Genomic DNA, 3761 nt, shown 5'->3' with positions numbered 1-3761 from the left:
CTTCAGCCGATGAAACTAGCGTTAGCATGGCTATCGAGCAAGGAATTTTATCGGAATTACAGAGTATTTCTTCACAGAAAGAAGAGCAAAACACTGCTCTGGAGGCTTTTCTCAGAGGAAAAGATGTTTTTGCTCTTCTCCCGACTGGTTTCGGCAAGAGTAGCCTGGCTTGTGGTTGTGTTTTCGTCGTCGCTCTGTTAGTACGTCATATGCTTCGTTGATCTGATTGGTTTATTCGGCCCGTCTATCACCAACATAGGCCAATCAGCTAACCAGTATTTTCGCCCCTTCCCAAAACTACTTCAACAGTTCAGAGAGGGACAAAACCTAGAACAAATAATGGATGTCTATTCTATTCAAATTTCTCTATCTGTATAATGAATCTGTTTTCTGTGTTGTCTTCTCAATTTAGAGGGCCCCCTGCCTGTCTTTGCCTAGGGCCCCAAATTTCCTAAATCTGCCCCTGCTTAGTTGGTCATTAGATTTTATTGTGAAATGTATTTTTCCTGTTTTATTATTGTGTCGTTCTTGCACATGTAATTGTTTCTGTTTTTTTTTGTCCACGTGTCTCTCCATCCTCTCCTTCATCAGACCCAGAATGTGATGTACGACCTGGTGTCAGAGCTGCAGGAGCGAAGCGAGGAGCTGGACAAGCGCATCGGCACGTTGGAGGACAAGCTGGACTCTGTGGCGGGCAGTTTGCAGGCACTGCCCTGCCTCATCTCCCAAGCCATAACCCAGCAGCAACAGGACTTCCTGGACGGCTTTGTTCACCGCTTTCGGCCTGCCTCTCTAGCGTCGGAACGCTCCGAGCGCTCAGAGAGATCTTGGACTTCCACCACCCGAAGGCGGCGCTCTCCCTCCACAGCACCACACACGTCTTCTGACAGCGGATAACCTCGACAGATCCCTCCGTTAGCCTCCCACGAGCTCCAACACCTTTTCCTGAAACCTAAAACACAAACCCACATCTTGCTCATCTCTTCTCTCTCTTTCTCTGCCTTTTTTTTTTCTTTCCCACACATCAACCGAAAAAGAAAAAAAAAAACAAATCTGAAACCTCCAAAAATAATCCAGTTTCTCTGTGACTGAGCCTCTCAGCACAGGTCTGGATTAAAGCGTCTCCAAGAGAACAAGCAAAAGCAAACATAAAGACGGGAAAACACAAATGCATCCAAAACTGTCAAAGAGAAAATAAATAAAAATCAATTTGAAAAAAAATGGCCGAGATAAAGTAGAGATATGGTTTATGTTTTAGCCATTGTATGGCTGTTCCTGTTAGCTTTTTTTGTAAAAGCCCTTGTATAGTTAAAAAAAGAAGAAAAAAAAACGACTGAGGGTCGCTTCAGGGTCGCTGGGGTGAGAGCTGGCTATCACACCGGAGAGTCCTTAACCGCACGGGAGGATGTTGGTCTGGGGGAAACGGAGGTCGTCGGGTCACCTGCTGGCCCTCTGAGGCCGTGGAGGACATCTGTCCGTCCATCTGTCCGTTTCTCTGTTTGTCCAAGGAGAGATAAAACATTTGATTTCCCTCACAAAAGACAAGTGTCATGGATTCTTTGTCATAGTTTAGGGTGAAAGCTTTAGGAGAAAAACCACGGAAGCTCTGACGTTCAGGTCAGGGTGTGAAAAAAAATGCACTTCAAAGGGAGGAGAAACTGTCACATGAAAGAGTCGCTAAGAGGATGCTTATGGCATTTACTACAAGGTAGGAGAAATGTACTCGTTTGCCAACTTCAAGGTATCACCTTCCTTGTTCTTACCGAGGAAAAAAAGAGAGCAACTATCTTTTTTAGTTACATATTGACATGTGATTTTTCAGTGCCTGAATGTATAATAGTAGAGGGTTATTTAATTACTAATTTCAAAGCTTTTTTACAATGTCAACAGTCTGAATACAACATTGCATTCCTTTTTCAGATACATTCCTCTCCAAAAATGTAAAGAAACTTGTCTTAATGTAATGCATATCATTGCCTCCATTACACTGCAACTCCAAACGTTAAATATATATATATATTTTTTTTCTATTTCTACTAACAATAACAGATGAAAAGTTCAGAGGTTTAATTTGGAGAGGATTTGTTCGTCGGGACGGAGAGTGCTGCACACCACGATGAAAAATGAAGTAGTCTTACCTTACTCACCGATTAATTAGAGCTTCCTGTGGTCTTTTTTAAAGTGGCATGGCTTGAATCGCATCCTACAAGCCACCCAGCCACGCGTCACCGGTCGGGTTTTTAATAAAAACCAACCAGACGGGGTTTTTTTTTTTTTTTGCATGGTTCTGTTGAAAAATGACAAGAAATCACAATCTTCCTGCCTTGAATATTCACAATTTTTGCTTTTGATTATGTTACTTCTGTTTTGTTTTTTTCGCTTTCTATCCTTTTTTAAATGCATTTTTACATTTTTAACTAGAATATCTAGCGTTTTAGATTTGCAGATCTTAGAGAGTTGCAGTAATGTTAATTCTGTAATGCATTCCCTGTTCAAAATATGAGGTCAAAAAAAAAACACTATTACAAAAGATTATTAAAAGGCTACAAATAAAAGTGTTGAAAATACCTACGGAACATTGAACTGATGGCTCTTCAAATGAGGCAGAAAGGTTGCCTTTCTTCCTGGCTTTCATGCTGACTGTTTGACTGTTATCACTCCTACGTCTGAACTGTAAATATCACATCAGGTTAAGGTAACATCAGCTCTTTTTTTTTCCGATTCCAGAGACTAAGACATTAAGATGTGTTCATAAAGTTTACAATTTGGTTTTATCAAAAATAAACAAGTAAAAATTATATTATTGTTCACTACAAATGATGGCCCCTATCCTAAATGTCATAAACCACAGAAGAAGAAAATGAAAGAGAAACCAAGAGCTCCAGGGAATCTGTTTCTTACCAACATAGATTAACTAAACATGTAGAGACTGTGTCCTCTGTAAAACAAGACCATCCCATTGAGCAATAGCTGGGAATCCAGTCTCACACCTTGACGATTTAGACCAGCGTATGCCTGATGTACGAAAAATCGGGCAAAAACACTGGCATACGTTGGATAAGTTATGAGCACACCGAAACACGCTGGGACATGTCGACACGGTACTTTGAGAAACTTTGAGGATGCTCAAAATGTCTCGACGTACGCCAGCATATGCCATATGTGGGGCATAAGTTACTAACCTGACTCCGCCAGATGGATTTGCTCCGAGGGAAAACGTACAACAATGAAATTGGATAAACTAAAGAAGCCATTTGTTTGTTTGTTTGATTGCTGGTTTTAGCCAACTTCATCTTATTAAGGAATATTTGGTTGCACAGATTTCATTACACAAAATTATTTTCTACTAAAAACAGACTTTAAATGACTTGAAATTCAAAGAATTTCTTGGGACTTGACTTTCAAACAACCCTTCTTGACTCGACACTTGACTCTAATTTAACTGTATTTGCTGGAGGCTGGTCTAAAGATAACACCAGAAACATGTTAAGCTAGGCGTACACTGTACAGTTTTTTGCCCTTTTTGGGCCGATTCTCCTAACCTGACTCCACCAGATGGATATGCGGAGCAAATCTTCCGTTGAAGTAATTTTGGGAAGGGGCGGAAATACTGGTTAGCTGATTGGCCTATGTTGGTGATAGACGGGCCAAATAAACCAATCAGATCAACGAAGCATATGACGTACTAACAGAGCGACGACGAAAACACAATCACAAGCTAGGCTACTCTTGCCGAAACCAGTCGGGAGAAGAGTAAAAAC

At 40.9% G+C, this 3761-nt stretch overlaps 1 pseudogene; it reads left to right on the top strand.

The window, feature by feature from the left end:
• Positions 1-591: 591 nt before the first annotated feature.
• On the top strand, positions 592-2701 carry LOC107104596 (annotated as a pseudogene).
• Positions 2702-3761: the final 1060 nt, after the last annotated feature.

Source organism: Cyprinodon variegatus, unplaced genomic scaffold, assembly GCF_000732505.1.
Source record: "Cyprinodon variegatus isolate N-32 unplaced genomic scaffold, C_variegatus-1.0 Scaffold1814, whole genome shotgun sequence".
NCBI lineage: Eukaryota > Metazoa > Chordata > Actinopteri > Cyprinodontiformes > Cyprinodontidae > Cyprinodon > Cyprinodon variegatus.
The sequence above is the reverse complement of the archived record's forward strand: the minus strand, read 5'-3'. Positions and strand labels throughout refer to the sequence as shown.